This window comes from Oryctolagus cuniculus, chromosome 11 (genome assembly GCF_964237555.1).
Source record: "Oryctolagus cuniculus chromosome 11, mOryCun1.1, whole genome shotgun sequence".
In the NCBI taxonomy this organism is placed as follows: domain Eukaryota; kingdom Metazoa; phylum Chordata; class Mammalia; order Lagomorpha; family Leporidae; genus Oryctolagus; species Oryctolagus cuniculus.
This window is the reverse complement of record NC_091442.1, coordinates 77,923,633-77,945,448: the sequence shown is the minus strand read 5'-3', so window position 1 is coordinate 77,945,448 and position 21,816 is coordinate 77,923,633. Positions and strand designations below refer to the sequence as shown.

The following is a 21,816-nucleotide window of genomic DNA, read 5'->3' as shown; positions in this document are numbered from 1 at the left end:
TAAAAAATAAAATCTTAAAGAATAAATTCTGCTAATATACCCAACTTATTTTTCTTAGACAGAGATAGTACCCCTTGAACCCTGAGGTGTGAGAGGGCCTCAAGCCCCTAATCAAGGGATTGTGACAACGGGGAGTATTAACTGAGTGTATGAGCCCTTACAACCCTCCTATTATGGGAGTTCAAGAAGGTCCCAATAAATGGAGGCTAATGTAAAATCTTCAGCTCATTAATGAGGTAGTGGTCCTACTGTAGCCTGTTGTACACAACCCCTATAGTCTCTTGGCTCAGGTACCTCCTTCCGCTAGTATCTTTCACATGCTGGATCTCAAAGATGCCTTCTTTGGTATACTGTTACATCCTGAGAGCCCATCCCTCTTTGGTTTTGAGAACTCCTTAATTGGAGTGGAACAGCTTATGTGGACCATGCTCCCCAAGAGCTCTGTGATAGGCCCCATTTGTTGGGACTGGCCTTGTCTAAGGATTCATTACACTGGAACGATGCAGGGATTACTATACTACATATGTGGATGATTTATTGATTTGTGGGTCAGCCCAAGAGATAGCTCTTAAAAGGACTAAGTCCTTGTTGACCTTCCTTAGACATGGAGGTTTCAAAGTATGCCAGGAACACTTCTCCATGCCACTCTGGCTGAAGGTCTTTGACTCTAATAAATCTTGCTTTTTAAATCTAAACACACACACACACACACACACACACACAAAGTATCCTGGGAAAAGGCCCATATTTGACATTCCCAAGTCATTGACCTCAGCATACTGATTTCTCAAAACCAAAGGGTCCTATAGCAAGGCCAGTACAAACCATTCTGAAATTTCCTTAACCCACTGATCTTGAACAATTAAAGGTCTTTTGAGGAGTGACAGGATTATGAAAAAGCTCAACCCCTATACCACCTTCTAAAACAGACCCAACAATACAGGACCCATCTCTTACAGTGGGAACAAGAGGTAGAAACAACATTTGAGGAACTAAAGAGGGCTCTCCTAGAAGCTCTGGCCTTAGGACTTCCCAACCAGGATTATTATATTCTACATGTCACTGAATGGTATGGCACTAACCTGGTGTTCTCACTCAATCTCTGGGACCCTCACCCCAAGCAGTCACCTGTTTAAGTAAGAAACTAGATCCCTTGGGGCCGGCGCTGTGGCACAGCAGGTTAATGCCCTGACCTGAAGTGCCGGCATCCCATATGGGCGCCGGTTCTAGTCAGCTGCTCTTCTTCTGATCCAGCTCTCTGCTATGGCCTGGGAAAGCAGTAGAAGATGGCCCAAGTCCTTGGGCCCCTGCACCCACATGGGAGACCTGGAAGAAGCTCCTGGTTCCTGGAGCAGCTCTAGCCGTTGCGGCCATCTGGGGAGTGAACCATCGGATGAAAGACCTCTCTCTCTCTGCCTCTCCTCTCTCTGTCTAACTCTGAATTTCAAATAAATAAATAAATCTAAAAAAAAAAGAAACTAGATCCCATTTCTACAAGATGGGCTGCATGCCTAAGGACAGTGGCAGCAGTGAGTTTGCTGGTTACTGAGGCAAATAAAAGGGCCCGTGGTAGAACCTTGGTAGTTACATACCCCATGACATCAAAAGGCTCCTTAATTCCTAATATCATCCATGGATTTCAGATGCCTACATCCCTGGGTACTAGGCCCTCCTTCTAGAAGGACCTGAGATATCCACTGTAACATGCTCAGGACTAAATCCTGCCACCTGTCTACCAGAAGAGACTCAGGTCCTAGTCACAACTGCTCCAAGGTCCTCATCCTAGCCCAACAGCTAAGACCTGATCTTTCTGATACCTCCCCTCCCTGATCCTAAAGGCATTTGCTACCAGTACTATACCAACTACTCCAAGGTGTGCACAAAAGAAAAAAACCACAGCTATCACCCTATTGGGTACAGGACTCTCTTTTTTTTCTGTGGAAAAAAACTCTGCCATATCTTTGGAGGTAGTTTCGGTTATCCCAGATATTAAATACCATAATTCCAATAAATACCCTTCCTAGAACCCTCTATTAAAAATACCAGATTTGGAGTCAGTACTGTGGTGTAGTGGGAAAAGCTGCCGCCTGCAGTGCCGGCATCCCATATGAGCACCAATTCAAGTCCCAGCTGCTCCACTTCCGATCCAACTCTTTGCTAATGCATCTAGGAAAGAAGCAAGGATGGCCCATCTTCTTGGGCCCCTGCACCCATGTGAGAGACCCAGAAGAAGTTCCTGGCTCCTGGCTTCAGAAGGGCCCAGCTCTGGCTGTTGCAGCCATTTGGGGACCAATGAGAACCAGCAGATGGAAGATCGATCTCTCTGCATCTGCCTCTGCCTCTGCCTCTCTGTAACTTTAACTTTTAAATGAATAAATAAATCTTTTTTAAAATGCTAGGTTTAAGAGAAGATTTCCATTCCCTCTCTGGTAAAGGATTTGGGCCTCTAGTCAGACAATCCAGCCGTAGAGCGAGTGGGAATTGGATGGGAAATACTCCGAAGACTTTTCTGGCCCATTGGAATCCAAACCACACACACCTCTACTTGTAACCCCTCCCTGCCTATACAACAGTCGTAGGAGGCTGCCGTCAGACAAGGCGACTGAAGCACAAGACAGCCTTCATTCACCAGCCGACAAGTCTTTCAAAACCTAGGAGCCTTAGACATTGGTGGCAGAGGCTGGTGGTGCTTGTGCTTTACTAAATGAAACCTGCCGGATCAACAACTCATAAAAGGTAGAGACCAGCCTAACAAAACCGAAGGGGTCATTTAGAGTATATTGCAATCTTAATCAAAATCTCAACCAGGAAACCCAGTTAGGCTCATTAATAGGCATTCTCAAAGGTTGGGTTTGGGGTCTCTGGAGCCCCTTTATTCCAGGTATAACCTTTATCCTTCTACTGTGTATTTTAGGTCTTGCCTTTTTAACAAGTTGGTGACTCTTATCGCCATCAGACTTAAAGCCTTCAAATTACAAATAGTTCTTCAAATGCAGCCTCCAATGACCATCCCTGACGATTTCTGCTGGGGCCGCTCAACTGATCCTCCGACTCTTAGACCAGCCTGCCCCCATTTCACCCCAGCCAGTGGGAAGCAGCCAGAGCGGTCATCACCCTAATTCCCATCAGCAGCCGGTTGGATGTCTCAGGGCGGGGAATCCAGGCACAGAGAAATACAGGCAGGGATAGGCCTGCTCCAGAAAGATGGTGAACCTTCCCTTCTCTCTCATTTCAGCGCTTTTCCATTTCTTACACCCACAAAGACCAGACCAATCATGCTCCCTTCCACTCTGGGGAGCTTTTGCAAACAGACCTGTCTAACCCCAACTCCTTCCAGGCTTGCAGACCGACCCCAGACCAATCAGCAACAGCCCCACACTGCGTGTCCAAGCTGCCACACCATGTGATGTAGATAAAAGAGAAGTCAGATTACTTATTAAAGAATGAGGGTCCCACTTCCCTAACAGACATACAGCTCTAGGGTCCCCTCTCCGGGTCTTATGACCAGGAAGCTCTGTTGTTAGGTTCTTCACTTCACTTTGTTCTCTCACTTGCCTAATAAAGTCCTCACTCTCACTCTCACTTTGCAACTCAGACTCTTTCCTTAGTTCTGTTTAAAGAAGTCCAGGACCAGGTAGTGCTCTCCTGCTGTTACACACCATGGCACTTGCTTAAATAATAGGAAACACTTATTGGAAATTTAATTGTATACAACAACACAGCCTTAGGAACTAAATGCTATTAATACTTTTTACAAGTGAAGAAGCTAGGCATTACGGAAGTCCCATAACTTTTCCAAAATTACATTGCCCAGGAGGATTTAAGTAAGGATTTGACTCTACAGCATAAAGAGATGGTGTTTTCAAAACACTTCGTTTAGTAAGATGTAAAGACCCTCTCTTAGTCTAAAGTGTTTCAATATCTAAGAAATGCCTTCTCTGGTGTGAGAAATACCCCTGTGTTATGCAACTTAAGACAGCCTTGCATTTTGGAAAACATATATGTCAGCCTCAGAGCCTGTCTCTGAGTGAGGCATAGCAGCTCACCAATGAATCCAGCCAGAGTGATGACAACCCAGGGCTTCTCAAAGCTGAGTGTTTGTGTCTTCCTGTCACCACTCGTGATGCCGGCAGCTTAACATTCATTTGTTAAACTTTCCAAAGTTTATTTCTCAACACATCATACCTATAAGACAAAATGCTGCTAAAACACCAAGACTGTATAAACAAGGATGTTTCCATCAGTTTTGGGCTAAAAATGCGGCTCAATACACCAAGGCCACCCAGAAGTTTCTATACATAACCCTTTGTATAAGATCGATGTTATTAGCAGTTGATCGGTTAGGATTGTATTCATCTGCGACAAACAAAAACTCAATAAAAGGACTGGCATTGTGGCTCAGTGAGCTAAGCAGCTGCCTGCAATGCCAGCATCCCATATGAGTAACAGTTTGAATTCTGGCTGCTGCTCTCTAGCTCACTGATAATGTGCCTGGGAAAGTAGATGATGGCCCAAAGTGCTTGGACCCCTTCCACCCATGTGGGAAACCTGGATGGACTTTGGAGCTCCTGGCTTTGGCTTGGCCCAGTTCTGGCCATTGTGGCCATTTGAGGAGTGAACTAGTAGATGAAAGATCTCTCTCTCTCTCTCTCTCTCCCTCTCTCCCTCTCTCTCTCTCTCTCTCTCTCCACCTCCTTTCTCTCCCTCTCTCTCTGTAACTCTGCTTTCAAATAAATAAAAATAGATCTTTAAAAAAAGTAGATTAAAATACCAGGTGCAATGGAGATTTTCCAAAGCTGAGGCAGTTTCTCTAAAATATCATCAAAAAACTAATGTCATTCTCCTTCTCCTCTACCAACCTTACTGATAACTTTTATCTACTTGTTCCTTGATGGTTGCTGTATCTCCACCATCACAGGCATGTCCCAAGCAAGAAGAAAGTGAAAAGCAAAGTAGCAACAACCTCTCTTAGTTCCTAGGGACTTCCAACTGCTTGTTATAGAACAGAACTGAGTGATCTAGTTGCCCTGATCTGAAAGAGAGACTGGAAGTGAAGTATTTTCATTTTCTGTCTTCATTAATAGGGGAAAGGAAGAGAGGGGCTGGAAAAGGTATTGAAAGAGCCACAGTATATCATTCGCTATGGAATTCATTTGCACATTACCTTGGAAAACACAGGCATGTTTCTACTATCCCTTGTGTATGTGATTCATATTCTTATTTTGGTAATTAAATGTCTAAGGAGAATAATTTGGGTCCTTGCAAATCCTCTTACTTTAGGGAGAAAATGAGAGGATGAACCTCTGAGGCAGCACCTTCAGGGCCTGTGACAGCTCACCCTGAATTATGGTTGGCACACATGAAAAAGGATGCCTTTGGGAAAAAGAAGGTAGAACCCTATGGAGAACCACAAGGTCTTCCTTTCCCAAGTGCTTCCTATAGAGGTGAACGAGCATCTTTGGATTCTGAAATCGAGCCTCCCAGCTGGCACTTTGGAAAAGATCAAAGACATAGCTATTGTCTGCATGTGGCCTCCAAGAAGTCCTCAAACTATTCTTAGAGAAAGATCATGAATGCACCACTAGAATTGAGGAGGTTTGAATGGGATTTCTGCACCTTATCACTGGGAGGAAACTTAGAATTAATTTGTTCCTGGGCCAGCGCTGTGGCACAGTGGGTGGAGCCGCTGCCTGCGGTACCGGCAACCCATATGGGCGCTGGTTCAGGTCCTGGCTGCTCCACTTCCAATCTAGTTCTCTGCTATGGCCTGGGAAAGCAGTGGAGAATGGCCCAGGTTCTTGGGTCCCTGCATTCGCATGGGCTCCTGGCCCCCGGGTTCGGATCGGTGCAGCTCCAGTGGTTGTAGTCACCTGGGAAGTGAACCAGCAGATGGCAAACCTCTCTGTGTGTGTGTGTGCATGTGTGTGTGTGTGTGTGTGTGTGTGAGAGAGAGAGAGAGAGAGAGAGAGAGAGAGAGAGACTGGCTTTCGAATAAATAAGTAAATCTTTTTAAAAAAAGAATTAATTTATTCCAAGATCTCTCACTTTCATCTGAGGACATCAAAGCCCAGGAAACGAAGTCATATGTACTGGGATCCCAGATGAGAATATTTTCTTTGATATCTTTTTCTTTGCAATCAGTTGGAAGAGATAGGAACACTCCTCTAGCGTATCCCCATAGCACAATGTACTTCCCATATGTAACACTTGAAGGCAAATATTTGATTATTAGCTGCCTTCACCTCTACACTGCAGACTCACGTGCAGGAGGGAACTATTTCTGTCTTTCTGAATGAGGTAATTCTAGGACCCAGTACAATTTAGGGGATACAGTAGTCATTTGATATATTTATAATGAATGATTAAATGAAAGACTGGATGGTCCAAAAGATGATAACCAGCACCTGATAGAGACTTTAATTTCTTTTTCCAAATCACCACCTTCTCCAAGGTTAGTTATTCAGGTCATCAGCTGAAATTGGGCAAAGAGTCATTACTGTCTTCATCTTGGAAAGATTCTTTTTTTTTTTTTTTTTTGACAGGCAGAGTTAGACACTGAGAGAGAGAGACAGAGAGAAAGGTCTTCCTTCCATTGGTTCACCCCACAAATGGCCACTACGGCCGGCGCTGCACCGATCTGAAGCCAGGAGCCAGGTGCTTCCTCCTGGTCTCCCATGCGGGTGCAGGGCCCAAGCACTCAGGCCATCCTCCACTGCATTCCCGGGCCACAGCAGAGAGCTGGACTGGAAGAGGAGCAACCGGGACAAAATACGGCGCCCCAACTGGGACTAGAACTGGGGTACCGGTGCCGCAGGTGGAGGATTAGCTTAGTGAGCCGTGGTGCAGGCAGGAAAGATTCTTCCACCTGCTGCATTTCTGGCCCCCACAGCACCCACTTTCCCAAAACTAAGAAGCATTTAAGTGTCTCCTCTCTGGGAATCTTTGAGTGAATGAGAGTAGAGATGTTTTTAGTGAAATGTTCAATTACCTGAGAAAACATTGCTACCTGACACTGATATAAACCCAGAAATTATGGGTGAGGGCTGAAGAATACATAGACTTCTAAGCAGAGAGCTAAAGAGGTTAGGAGAGTATCTGTCATAGTAAACCCTAAGGAGTCTTCATTGAGCTGTTGGGTGTGGTATGGAATGTGTAATTAGTATCCATAATCTCCTACCATATACGCCTCTTCTGGCTGATAAGAACTTCATGGCTGTCAAACTGTTGAAGTCTGCTGTTTATTTTATGTTTTCAATGGCTTATTCATTAAGAGTTGTCTCAGTGTTTTTAAGATTACTGAAGTAATTTTCCATCTAATTTCATCCCAAATGAAGACGATGTTTAGAAATTGAAGGGCAAGAGAGCACTCTGAGATTGCAGACTTCCTAGGGAGAAAGGCATGTGTGTAGGTGGAAATCATTGTCATTTGTTACTGTACAGTAAGATTATTTCAGAGATGGAGAGATTGCTGTTGTTGCTGTTTCTAAACCTATTCATAAATCTTTATGTTTAATGCAGAATGAGGCACCATGGAATTAGGAATATAAGACAGTTATATTAGGACCTCTTGAGAGCAGATAAGCCTCTACCTAGTGGTTAAAGAAGAAAAAGTTTGAATCCACAGGCTATAGTTTCTACTACTTAAAAGATTATCCTGGGGCCGGCGCCATGGTGCAGTGGGTCAAAGCGCTGGCCTGAGGCGCCGGCACCCCATATGGGCACCGGTTCTAGTCCCTGCTGCTCCTCTTCCAGTGCAGCTCTCTGCTATGGCCTGGGAAAGCAGTAGAAGATGGCCCAAGACCTTGGGCCCCTGCACCCACGTGGGAGACCTGGAAGAAGCTCCTGGCTCCTGGCTTCGGATTGGTGCAGCTCCAGCCGTTGCGGCCATCTGGGGAGTGAACCAGCGGATGGAAGACCTCTCTCTCTGTTTCTACCTCTCTCTGTAACTGTGTATTTCAAATAAATAAACTAAATCTTAAAAAAAGATTATCCTATAAATTGAATATTATCATAATGTTTCCCATTAAATTACAATCCAGACCAGATGACTCTTGGTGAAAAGCCAATTGTACTAGCCATAATATTATCTCATTACCATTCATTCCACTTGGAATTTTCTTATGAAAAATGCTCTTTCTTCAGAAAAACAATCAGTAACTGAAGCCTTCTGGAAATCAAGGGCTGTAAAATATCTAGCTCCTGTATCTCTTTCTTGATTCAAACTATTTTAATGCAGCAATGGCCATGTCTCAGAAGCTGGATTAAAAGGGCACAGGCCAGCACAGTATCCATACCTCCAATGCTAGTAACTCCTAACTTTACCTTCTCTAAAGCTGACACGATTTGTCTCAATATTAGCAAAGTTGGGATATAAAGTATGAAATGGAAAGGCCCCTCCATATAATTAATTTTAAGTATATGCTGATACCAAAAAAAACTGCTTATTGGGTTGCAGATAATTAAACTGTATGACAACCTCAAAGGGAACACTTTCTGTCTCTTCCCCCACCCCCAGCCCAGCCTACTGGTTTATTGCTGGTGAGTGAGGGAGGAAAGAGTATAACGATGCTATCCCATTTCTCCCTTCCCAACCACCAGTAGAAACCAGCATTCTGCCGTGATTGTTGCTATATGTCTTCCCATTTAGAATGGAAGCACCATGAGATCAGGAGCCTTAGCTGTCTCTTTCGACTCTGTTCTCATATACTCCATGCACAATAGGCAATACATTTATTCAACAAGTATTTATTGAACATGAATTAGTGAATGAAGGAATGAATAAATATTCTCTTACAGGGCTACAATTTGTAATCTCTGAAAAGTAATTATTCCCCTCCACTTTACCAAATGGTCAGCTCACCTCCATCTGTTTTTTTCTGAAGAAATGTTCTATTTTATTTAGCAAATACAGGGCGATCAAGAGATATCTGGCCCTATTTTAAACATTGATAGGTATTTCAAGTATCTCTTTTTGTGTAATAAACCTCCCAGAGCATGATGGTGCAACAACCATTATTGAATGATCTCTTGGTTGTGCAGTCTGGGCCTGGCAGCTCTTTTGCTCCATGTGGCATACACTGCAGCTGAAATGCCTAAAATTGAAAGTGACTTTTCCACTCACACTTGACCAGGTCCTCCAATGGGCTGGCTGGAACGTCTGAGAGCTGACCAGGCCTGTCTCTGTCTCTCTATCCACATGGAGCCTGAGATTCCTCACAACGAAATGATCTCGGCGTAGCTGAACTTCTTACATTACACCTCTCTTTCAAGGAAGGGAGGCAGAAAGGCCAGGCTTCTTAAAGGCTTGGATAGAAAACAGCAGTCATATCTGCAGTATTCTATTGGGCAAATAAGCCACAGGGCGAGGTCTGATTCAAGGGGAGCAGATGTAGACTCAGCTATGAGAAGTGTGAAAAGTGACATGCATAAATGAGAAGGGAGGGTATCAATGCCAAACAACTGTCCATATGTCCTAAAATATGATTAATTATCACTATAATGATCTTCAGCTTTATTAAACACCTGCCTTCTGCAAAAAATTAAATCAGATCCATGAGACTTCATTAATCCTCACAGCGTCCCTATGAAGACCTCAAAAGAGGTAGATAATTTCTCATTTTAGAAATGAAGTTACAACAATATAAATTCCAGGAAGTTTAACATCACATAGCTGGGTGACTGGAATGAGGGAAGGAGGCAATATGTGTATGTATTATAGTGTGTGGGGTGAGTGTGTGGAGTGAGTGAGAGAGATCGAGAGAGAGAGAGAAAGAAAAAGGGAGAGAAAAGTTTTTTGGGAAAAAAAAAAACAAGGAGAACCATTAAAATTATTATTTTCTCTTCTAATGCTACACAGCAACATTTAAATAGCTACAGAAACTAAAAGCTTTCCAGAAGCACTGAAAATTTGGTATAATCACACTATGACTTTCATCCTAAAAAAAGAAAATTGCACGAGATTTAACCTTCATCAGACTCAAATTTGCTTTGCTTCTTTCTAGCTCTGCATCTCTGGACAAGACAGTGACCCTCATGCATAGATGGGCATAGGTTTCATAGAATAAATGAAAAGGCATATAGCACACAGTGTGTGCTAAATGGCTCATAATGGGAACCCAATAAATGATTATCACAGTAAGTTTTGGGATCTTAGGTATGTAAATATATTAATTGAAGTGAGATATGAAAAAGAACCTTGTCCCTTCATTCTATACCTGGTGATTTTCAAAAACAATGGACTTACATAATAGTTAACTGGTTTTTATGTTATTCAACACAGCTGAGTATGTACTTTTATATCTAGCCTGTGTGACCTTGAACAAATCAGTTAAGGTCTTTGGGCATTTCTATCCTCATCCGTAACTTAACAGAGCTAGATCAGAGAATTCCTAAGATTTTCCTGAATCTGGCATCTGTGGCTCCCTGAAAATAGAAAAAGCCTTTCCAGTCTTTACTCAAGCCATTTTCTGTGACCATTTGCCCTCTAGTGGCAAGTCAGGAAAAAAAATTCCTACTGAGAAAGTTTTGTGTCTACATTCCATCAAAATTTGATCAATGTTTGGTGAGTGCTTACACTTGCTTCAATCCTGTGTTAGCTATGAGTATGTAAAAATCACTCTAGAATTAATAGCTTAAAACAACAAAGTTTTATACCATTTCTGACGGGTCAGGAATTCATGAGCAGTTTGGGAGATTCAGAATCTCTCAGGAGGCTGCAGCTAGGGGTGCAGACACCTGATAGCCCAGCTAGACTAGGGGATCTGCTTCCCAGCTCTCCCTCGTGGCTGTTGGCAGGAGGGCTTTGGTTCTTCACCAAGAGGATCTCAATATAAGGCAGCTCACAACATGACAGCTAGCTTCCTGAATATGAGTGATGCCAAAGAGATAAAGAGACGAGTGGGAGGGAGAGTCAGAGGAGGGAGGTGATGGGGCAGGTGAGTTTGCTGTCAAAGATGTCTTGACATGTATGACTTTATTCAAGGGTCTAAATCATAGCAAAACGTCAGTTATAGAAGGCATGTGCTAACTTATTAAAGTTAAGAAGTCCCTCCAGCTGTTTTGTCTCTCCTGGGGAGCTCTAAGAGCAGGAGACATGGGTGCTCACAAGATCAGATCCAGGTTGCTTTAAGGCAAGAGTGCTTAAATGGATGGCCTGATCCACTAGGGCTTCTACGTTATATGTCACCATACATGTGCTTTTCTGGGAAAAGGGTCTATAGATTTCGCCTCATTAGTAAAGGGACTGATTATACAAAAAGAAACCAAAATGATGACTGGATGATAAAGTGTAATCTTAATGTCTGAATTTTTATATCTCCCAGTGAATCCAGGAAGGTAGGATTTTTAATTAGAGAACTTGAACAATATAGAAGAAATGCCACCATGTTACTAACATCGCAAAGTGACTATTTAAATATAAATCCATTAAATGTTGAAAACACTTCATCTAAAAACTTTATTTCATTGCTGGCCATCTGCTGTTACTGCTATCTGAAGGATGGGAGAGGCGTATAGGTTCAACAAATGACTAAAGATCTGCTTTCCAAAACAGTTCAAATATTCCTCTAGTGTCATGTATATAAATAAAAGACTGCAGTTTGCTTATTCTACTTGCATAAAATAATAACTCAGCAACAGCAATACATTTCATTTGTCACTGATTAAATCTTGAATATTCATGCATGCATTTAAAAGCCTTCTGTTGCTATGGTGGAAACTAATATCATGAAATATGTTCCAGCTTTCCTTGTGGGGGAAGAATATTGTAACTGAAAATTAAATCAAAGCTGTTGCTTATCAATGCAAACAACACAAAGATAGGGAGGATTGCCCTGTAAATAGAGAGGCTAGATTAGATTCTAGTGAAATGTGAATGCTTATTCGCCTGGGGTCTAGAAAGACTGATATTCAAGCAGAAATGAGTGTTGTCAGACAACAGAATCCAGCACATGCACGAACCCCACTGTTTGTTTGGGTGATGAGACAACAGAATTCCAGAATGATAGAGGCACAACTGAGATCAAAGGAGCAGGACTGTCCATCAAGGAGCTCAACGTAATAATAAACACCCAACTGGAAACTTTGGCTTTTGGTATCAGGCAACTTCTTTCCCAGGAAGCTAAAAAGAGTGAAAATAACTTTGCTTTCATGGTATCCTTGGTTAGGCAAAAGGCACTTACTGGCTCTTTGAAATAGAACCCTAGACATTCAGAAGACTTATAAACCAGGGTTTGTCAAACTTGGGGCTATTGACATTTTGGGTTAGGTAATTCTTTGGGAGGGTGTAAATTCTCAAGCCCCACCCTAGACCTACTGAACTATAAACTGGGAGTGGGGTCACACCCGCATGTGATTTGGAGGCTGGCTAACGCTGGCTAAGTATCTACCTATGATCCAGCTACTGGTTAGCAAACAAAACAGAAGACCATAATTCATTATCCAGAGAGATGGCTACGTGTGTGATTGAAGCAAAATATTTCATGTAGGCAGCAATTATGGTAATGACACAGGAAACACCTGCTGCAGAGCAGAAGCCACTCCAAGAATTGCTGCAGTTTCTCAACTGTGCTACCACATTCCCAGGTCTTCTAGGCTTTTGTGCAGAGTAGTCCACTTTATTGACATATTCTGTTTCTAAAGATAGGTTAATAATACAATTGGCTTACAACTAGGCGACTATATCATTTTTTTTCTCTTCTTGACTGTTATCACTTAGCACTTATTTTTTAGTGCAACCACATGGAGTAAAATGACATTGTTTTCATAGCCACAAGTATTATAACTGTTGTAGTGTTGACAGCTTTATGTTAAATTTAGGATTTGAAACATTTCTGTGATGCTGACTAGAATAGAAAGCAAGCTATGTATGTCAGAAAATAAAAAACATAATAAAAAACATGTCAACTCTGTATTTGAGAAGTCCAATCTAGAATTTTTTAAAGTAATCAATAAAAAGTTACTGTAAAAATCATTTTTAAATCATTGATCAATGAATATAGAAGTACCAAATTGAACATAAACCGTAGTTATTTGCCCAGTTTTTCTTCTGTTTTTAAATAAGAGATAATGTATCCCCAGAAACATTGTTAAACCACATTCCAGCCCGCCTTTGTGCCCAGTCCATTCTGCTTACTATGGGAACTGAGGTCTCTAATCCCAAAGGACAGTTGTGCTTTTTGTAGGAAAATGAATAAGCAAGATCAGAGCTGGAGGGGAAACACTGCCCACAGGAGGAAGATGGCTGCATGTGGGTCTAGATTGATTGAGAGGCCAAGGAGGACATAAGTCACAATCAAAATGGGCCTGCCTGCTGTGTGAATGACAGGACTCTCTGAATTCTAATTTGTGCCGAAAAGCCCGTTTGTGATGTGATGTCAGTTTTCTTTTCCTGTTAGTGTTATCTGTGCAACTCCTGGAAATAATTTCATAGTTTGATAACTTATTTATGTTCATATTTCTAAGGATATTAAAATTCTGTAAATTGTGACTTAAAATTCTATTGTTATTTAATTGATATCCTTTAATATGTCTCCATATTGAAGTCAACATAATCAATATACATACATAGTCAATACACTGATGAACATCTTTTTATAGACTTCTCCATGCATGTGTACACCAGCACACAGACTTTTAAAAAAAAAAAAAAGGTTTATTTATTTATTTGAAGGGCAGAGTTACAGAAAGCAAGAAAGAGAAAGGCAAACAGAGAGCAAGATCTTCCATCCACTGGTTCACATCCCAAAAGGCACAATGGCCGGAGCTGGGAGGATCCAAAGCCAGGAGACAGGAACTTCTTTCCGGTCTCCCACATGGGTGAAGGGGCCCACGCACTTGAGTCACCTGCCACTGTTTCCCAGGCCATAGGCAGGGAGCTGGATCGGAAGTGCTCCCTGGATCGGAAGAGCTCCACTTCTGATCCAGCTCTCTGCTGTGGCCTGGGAAAGCAGTAGAAGATGGCCCAAGTCCTTGGCCCCTGCACCCATGTGGGAGACCTGGAGTAAACTCCTGGCTCTTGGCTTCAGATTGGCACAGCTCTGGCTGTTGCAGCCATCTGTGGAGTGAACCAGTGGATGGAAGAACCTCTCTCTTTGCCTCTGCCTCTCTGTAACTCTGCCTTTCAAATAAATAAATAAATCTTTTAAAAAAAAACACTATGGAAAGAGCCAAAAGCAATGATCTTGATGAGATCCTGGATCAAAAACAAAACAAAAGGGCATAAAAGAAAAAAAAAAATGGAGCAGCCAGAACTCAAACCGGCACCCATATGGGACACTGGCACTGCAGGTGGTGGCTTTACCTGTTATTCTACGGCACTGGCCCCACAGACAGTTTTACATAAATATGATCAAGTCATACATATTGTATTCGAGATATATCTTTCTTTTTTTGTGTTTTTGCTTACTTTCACCTTCTTTTCTAATTGTTTAGTTTCAGCCTGAAAGTTTAATGTGTATCTTCCAAGATCCCTTTTCACTATGAATCAGCTGCAAACACATAATTCATATATTGTTATCATTGTTATTATGTTCAGCACATACAATAGAACCAAGTAGTTAGGATAGTATCTAAAATATTAAAGGGCTTAAAAAGTGTTGACTCAATGGTTTGCTTTACAAAACAAAGGATTAGATGAAATAAAAATGGCCAATAGACCCCTGAAAGGATGCTTAGGACCACTAGTCATCAAGGAGATGCAAATACAAACCACAATGCAGTTTCACCTCACCCAGTTTAGAATGGCTATCATCCAAAAATAAAAAAATAACAAATGCTGGTGAGGGTACGGAGAAAAAGATACCTAATACACTGCTGGTGGGGATGTGAATTAGTACAATCATATGGAAGACAGTATGGAGATTCCTCAGAAATCTAAAAATACATGTACTGTAGGACCCACTCATCCCACTCCTGAGAATAGCCAATGGATATGAATCAGCATATGAAGAAGTTCCATGCACCCCCATGCTTATAGCAGCTCAATTCACAGCAGCTAAGTTATGAAATCAACCCAGATGTCCATCAACTGAAGACTGGATAAAGAAAATGTGATACACACACACACATGATGGAATACTACTCAGTCATAAAAATATTTTGTCTTTTGCAAAAAAAATGAATGCAATTGCGGACTACTATGTTTAGTGAAATACGCCAATCCCCAAAAGATAAATATTGTATGTTTTCTCTGACATGTGGTAGCTACTGTAAGAATACAAAAAATGTAATGTGTATGAGTGAAACTGACATCTGCAGATTTGATTATTGTGTATAGCTCTGTCTATACACCTGAGGAACAGTGGTCTTTCTACTTTCTACTCATTGAATTATTTATATACTAGAGGATTAAGCCTGTGATTATAAAATAAATTGAAAGCATGCTATCACAAAAATTAAAAGAAAAATGGGAAAGAACGGAGGGAGGGTTCAAAGTGGGAGGTATGGTTAAGTTCTTAAAGCTGTGTATATAAAGCTGCATATATAAGATACATGGGGGCCAGCATTGTGGCTCAGTGGGCTAAGCCTCCACCTGCTGCACCAGCATCCCATATGGGCGCTGGTTCAAGACAGACCCAGCTGCTCCTCTTCCTATCCAGTCTCTGCTATGGCCTGCAAAAACAGTAGAAGATGGTCCAAGTCCTTGGGCCCCTGCACCCCTGTAAGAGACTGGGAAGAGGCTCCTGATTCTTGGCTTCAGATCGGCTCAGCTCCGGCCGTTGCAGCCATTTGGGGAGTGAACCAGTGGATGGAAGACTTCTCTCTCTCTCTCTCTGCTTCTGCCTCTCTTATCTTTGTCTTTCAAATAAATAAATGAATCTTTAAAATAAATTTTTTTTAAAAAGTAATGTTTTCTTGATGTGAATGGAAGGGGAGAGGGAGTGGGAAAGGGGAGGGTTGTGGGTGGGAGGGACGGTATGGGGGGGAAGCCATTGTAATCCATAAGTCGTACTTTGGAAAATTATATGCATTAAATAAAAGTTAAAAAAAAAAATAAAAAAAAAAATAAAAAAGATTTAATTCTGCATTTGCTATGTGACAACATTCTTGAACAGTTTCTTTACCCTTCCAAGCCTGTTTTCTTCTTGGTGTACACATCAGATAATGCTTTCTAGGTAGTTTTGTTGAAAATGCTAAGGAGGTAATGTTTGTAAAGGAGTTATCCCAGTCCCAGGTATGTATTAAATGCTTGTAAGTCTCTGTTTAAATTGTTACTTTCAACCATCACAATACATAGTTTTACAAAATAAAAAAAACTACCAAAATCAAAAAAAAAAAAAAAATTTTTAAAAAGTAAAAATGATATCATACTGTGTGTGTGTGTGTGTGTGTGTGTGTTCTGTATCTGCCTTTTATCACCCAGTGTCTCCATGGTTTAATCTATGGATGGTTAAGTAACATCAAATTAATTATATCACAAATTCCTAGTCAAGAAGCTCTTACAATTTTGTCACTAAAAATAATAGCTAACACCTACTGATGTTTGTCTCATAGCAAGTTTTTTTTAGTGCTTTATTTAAAAAATTATTAACCAAGATAAGATTATCGTCATTTTAGGGAACTTAGGAGAAGCAGGTAAGAAACTTACCCAGACTACCTGGCAGGCAGTAAACTAGTCAGTATGACTTCAAAGACCATTTCACTTAACTATTTGTACAGAAGCTAGTAATCAGCACAATTGTACCAACATTCTAATAGAACGGATGTTTATTTCTATTTTATAGTTTCCCCAAGGTGGAACTGCTGCAGAAAAATGTGTACATTTTATATTGCTAGATTGCTTTGCATAAAAGTGTTACCATTTACATTTCTACCAGCTTCCTTTCTCTTGCAGCATTATAATTATAAAAATGTATTTCTTCCTTTTTTGCCAATCTGGTGGATGTGTGATATTTTCTTGTCAAGTCTGTATGCTTTTCCAACAGCAGTGATAGTGACCATCATATATGCTTATTATGTATCATATATAATAATATATCATATTGAATCATTATATAGATAATTTACTAATTTTTTAAAGGAATTGGTGCACATGTTTATAGAAGCTGGCAAGTCCTAAATCTGTAGGGTGGGATGGCAGCCTGGAGGCCAGGAGAAGAGCTACTGCTACAGTTTAATGCATTTGCTGCAGAATTCCTGATGGTGGAGTATAGTGATCAGATTTTGCTGTGTTGTCTTCAACTGAATGGATAAGTGCTGGAGGCAATCTCCTTTTCTCAAAGCTCATTGGGTTATATATTATTCTCATCCAAAAATCCCCTCAGAGATATATACAGAATAATGTTTGAACAAATATCTAGCCTACCAAGGCCCAGTCAAGTTGACACATACAATTATCCATCATGTTCTCTACTAATATGAAAATTCTGTAAATAACAGTCTTTAAGCATTAGAGCTATTTTAAAGCTAAAACACTCAATATATGTATTGAGGAAAAGCTGCACACTCTAAAACTTATGTAGCTTTATCCATTTGTTAAATTTTATATCATGCTACTTATTATAATAACTACTAGCATCACATATGCTATATTTTTTGTCTTGCTATATTTTATTGCATATTTTTCTATATTTTACTGCATATTTTCATCAACGAAAAGCACCATGTGCCATACAATTTTATAAACCATTCAGTATATATTAATTCACTAATTAGAATTAATTTTTAAATATTTAATCAGTTGTATTGAGATACTTATATTTTTATTATTTTCTTTTTATTTATTTGAAAGGCAGAGCAACAGAGAGACAGACAGATCTTCCATTTACTGTTTCACTCTCTAAATGCTAAAATGCTCTGATGGATCTGAGCCAGGCCAGAGCTAGGAGTCAGGAACTCCATCCAGGTATTGCAGAAACGCAAGCACTTTAGCCTTCATCTGCTGTCTACCAGCATGCATTAGTAAGGAGCTGGAGCAGAAGCAGAAGAGCTGGGGCCTGAACACACAGGCCACTATGGAATGCAAGTGCCCCACACAGTGGCTTAACCCACTGTGCCACAATACCTGCCCCTAGATTTATTTTTTAATAAGGCTTTGTTTTTGATTACTGCCTACTCTTGCAATACCATCTATGGTAGACTGTAGGCTCCTGGAAGTGAAGGAACAGTCCTTTTTTAATTTCACTTAACTTCCAGTCATATGGATCCAGTTTTTACACTGTGTATTTAGTTGTAGGTTGGTTGACTATATGAGGGTTTTTTTAGTTAGGCAAGAGAAAGAACGTTTTTAATACAGGAATAATTCGTTGTAGCATGATAAAAATATTTTCCTTTGGAAATCTGACAAGATCATTCTGGTGTAGTCACCTGCAATAGAGGGTGTAGAGAGAGCCTTAGGAACATTAGCACTTTTATTAATTATCCATGTTTTTACATCATCTCCAGTGATGATTTGAAAGATATATTAAAACAGAAAAAAGGCAAATGAACCCTTGGCCTACTACAGTGTAGTGTTTAAAAGGATGGGTTTTACAGACTCAATAGTGGCAACAATGGACAGCTACCTCTCCCTCCCATCTCCGTCGAACTCCCAAGTCTCCTCAAATAAGACCAACAATACTAAATCGAAATGAATAAAACTAAAAATGTACTTATGAGAATCAATGTCTGTAGAAAACTTTATTACAGAGCAAAGTGTACTATTTATGCAGATACTGCTTCTTCTTCTCTTCCCAGCTCCTCTCCCCCAGTCTTCCTTCCAACACATTTGCAGCTCCTAATAGCTTTTCTGAACTGTTAATGGTCACATTGCCCTGATTTAAAGTCTGACCTTCCACTTAATAGAGACTAGTTACTTTAAATAAAGATAAAAACCCATGCTTTATAGGATATCTGTGACATTAAAGGTATTACTCCTGGGGGCCAGCGCTGTGGGGCAGCTCGTTAAATTCTCCGCCTTCAGCACCGGCATCCCATATGGGCACTGATTCGAGTCCCTGCCACTCCACTCCCTGCTAATGTGCCTGGGAAAGCAGCAGCAGGAGGCCCAAGTCCTTGGGCCCCTGCACCCGCGTGGGAGACCCGGAAGAAGCTCCTGGCCCCTGGCTTCAGATCAGCTCAGCTCCACCTGCTGCAGCCATTTGCAGAGAGAACCAGTGGATGGAAGATAGATAGATCTCTCTCTCTCTCTCTCTCTCTCTCCCCCTTTACCTCTCTCTGTAACGCTATCTTTCAAATAAATAAAAAATAAATCTTTTAAAAAAAAGAAAAACAAAAGTGATCCTTTGCAGCTCTCGATTTCAGAGGAACCAGCCTGCCAAGAAACATCTAGACTCCCATCTGCTCCCACGAAATGCATAAGTGCCAAGCAGGCCACCCCCAGCTCCCACCCCAGGCCCAGACAGGGCCTCGCACAGATCCTAACTGCTGTCGGCAGTGGTGGGGCTGAGGGATGTTAGGGGCCCAACAACCTACTCACCTCAGAGTGGTGCGGGGTTCAGAACTCACAGGAAAGTGGATGTTCAGACTGAAAGGATCAGAAAAGCAGGATGATTCCACATGCAGGAAGAGGGAGCAGACTTCAGTGCACCAGGCTGTGCCCCGGAAGCTGGTGTCACCAGCATACCCATCATGACAACATGACAAAGCCTTGAACAGCAGCAACAACAAACACCCGCCACGAAGATGCTACTGCAGGGTTCCCACGACGGTGTAAACAGAATGAGACTCTTGGTTAACATCTGTTCAGTAAAAAAGACAAAAATGAACAGGATAGGAAATTTAAAAAAAAATCAAAAAGGTATTACTCCTCATTTTATAATTTTCACTTGCTATTTATCCTTTTATAGAGCACTATCATCTCTTTTGAGCAAATTGTAATAGAGATAAATCCCTGTTATTATAAGACACACAGGGTAACAAAAATCCACATGACCATGTGTCTTGAGAATCTCCTCTCCATAAGTAACAATCTGTTTCATGGGCCAAATATATGAAAATCTAATTCTTTATAGAAGATATACAAGGATGGATTTCCTACAAACACTCCCCTTTCATTAATGCAAAGAATTAAGTCTAGTGAAGATTTCTCCTGTTTGTGCTACAGAAAATTTAAAAATGACATACAATAAGATCATCATTCAAACTCTTGCTTTCAGCATCCTAAGACCTTTTGGATTTTTAGAAGTATAGTTCTTTATGGCAATGATAAACCTCTCCATGCAGCTTTACATCAGTGGTACACAGCAGTGGGTAGAGGAGAGTCATTCCTTGACAATTTAGGCTATTTGAACTACAGTAGCTCTCCTTCTGCTGAATTTTGTTTTTCGCAGACTCAGTCACCGTAATTTCTCCTTCCTATGTACCCTGTGTGGGAAGGTTTGGGAAGGTATGTAGCCTAAGCACATCACAGCGCCTTGTGCCATTCACCTCACCGCATCTCATCACTTAGGCATGCATTACCATTGCAGTATCAGAAGAAGAGTGAGTCGAGTACAATAAAATATTTTGAGAGATATCTCATTCACATAATTTTTATTTTAGCATATTGTTATAATTGTTCAATTTTATTAGTTACCTTTACTGTGGTAAACTTACAAATTAAACTTAATTAAAGGTATGTATGTGAGGAAAAGCACTGTATCGATAGGATTTGGTACTACCTGTTATTTTCAGGTATCCACTAGGGATCTTGCAATGTATCCTCCAAGGATAAGGAGGGAATACTCTACTGTCCCTTGAATACTCTTCCTCAGACTTAGAAAGGGAAATACTAACACCCTAGAAAGTTACCCATCAGAAAAAAAGGATTTTTGAGGGTCTGGTGCTGTGGCATAGCGGGTAAAGCCACTGCCTGCAGTGCCGGCATCCTATCTCGGCGCTGGCTCGTTCCAGCTGCTCCACTTGCAACCCAGCTCTCTGCTATGGCCTGGGAAAGCAGTAGAAGATGGCCCAAGTCCTTGGGACCCTGCACCCTCATGGGAGACTTGGAAGAAGCTCAGGGCTCCAGGCTTTGTTGGATCAGCCCAGCTCTGGCTGTCTTAGGGAGTGAACCAGCAGATGAAAGACCTCTGTCTCTCTGCCTCTGCTTCTCTGTAGCTCTGCCTTTCAAATAAATAAATAAATCTAAAAAAAAAGAACAAAGGATTTTGAAACCTTGTCTTTCACAAAATTATATTACAGAATTTCATTTACCTTTATTTTTGTTTCAAATATCAGAGATAATTAAGTGCCTATTATGGGACTGGCGCTGTGGCGCAGCGGCGCAGTGCGTTAACGCCCTGGCCTGAGGCGCCGGCATCCCATATGGACGCCAGTTCGAGTCTTGGCTGCTCCACATCCAATCCAGCTCTCTGCTATGGCCTGGGAAAGCAGTGCAAGATGGCCCAAATCCTTGGGCCCCTGCACCTGCGTGGGAGACCTGGAAGAAGCTCCTGGCTCCTGGCTTCAGATCAGCGCAGCTCCGGCCGTTGCAACCAATTGGGGAGTGAACCATCAGATGGAACACCTCTCTCTCCGCCTGTGTAATTCTGAATTTCAATTAAATAAATAAATCTTTTTAAAAAAAGTGCCTATTACAAAGTCTCACATAAACAGTACCTTTTACAGTAACTTCTTGCCTTTGAGAACCGTATATCCACCTAGCGCATATTTAATTATCATACAAATGAATGAGTGACGTCAATGACAGCCTGATTGCACTCAGGAGCCAAACTCTGAAGGCTGGCGTTGTGGGTTAGCCTCTGAGACCACGTGACACTGACGTTAAGGCCTGCTGCAGCTTGTTCCTATTGGGAAACTACAATTCCCAGAATGCAAATTCCTTGTTCGTAATTCATCAGGGGGAAGTCGTCTGCGGCTCCCTATTGGCTACGTAGAAGA

General features: G+C 41.4%; 1 long non-coding RNA gene across 4 annotated transcripts in view; it reads right to left on the bottom strand.

Moving 5' to 3' along the window:
* Positions 1-21,744, bottom strand: part of LOC108176667 (uncharacterized) — a 113,908-nt gene extending 92,164 nt beyond the window's left edge. The window contains exons 1-2 of one of the 4 annotated variants that reach the window (XR_011379789.1): positions 21,535-21,744; positions 19,415-19,676 (exon numbers count right to left, since the gene is read on the bottom strand). This is a non-coding gene — a long non-coding RNA (uncharacterized lncRNA). The remainder of the gene's footprint in view (positions 1-19,414; positions 19,677-21,534) is intronic. The other 3 variants (XR_001793371.3, XR_007919506.2, XR_007919505.2) reach the window with 3 other exon arrangements.
* Positions 21,745-21,816: the final 72 nt, after the last annotated feature.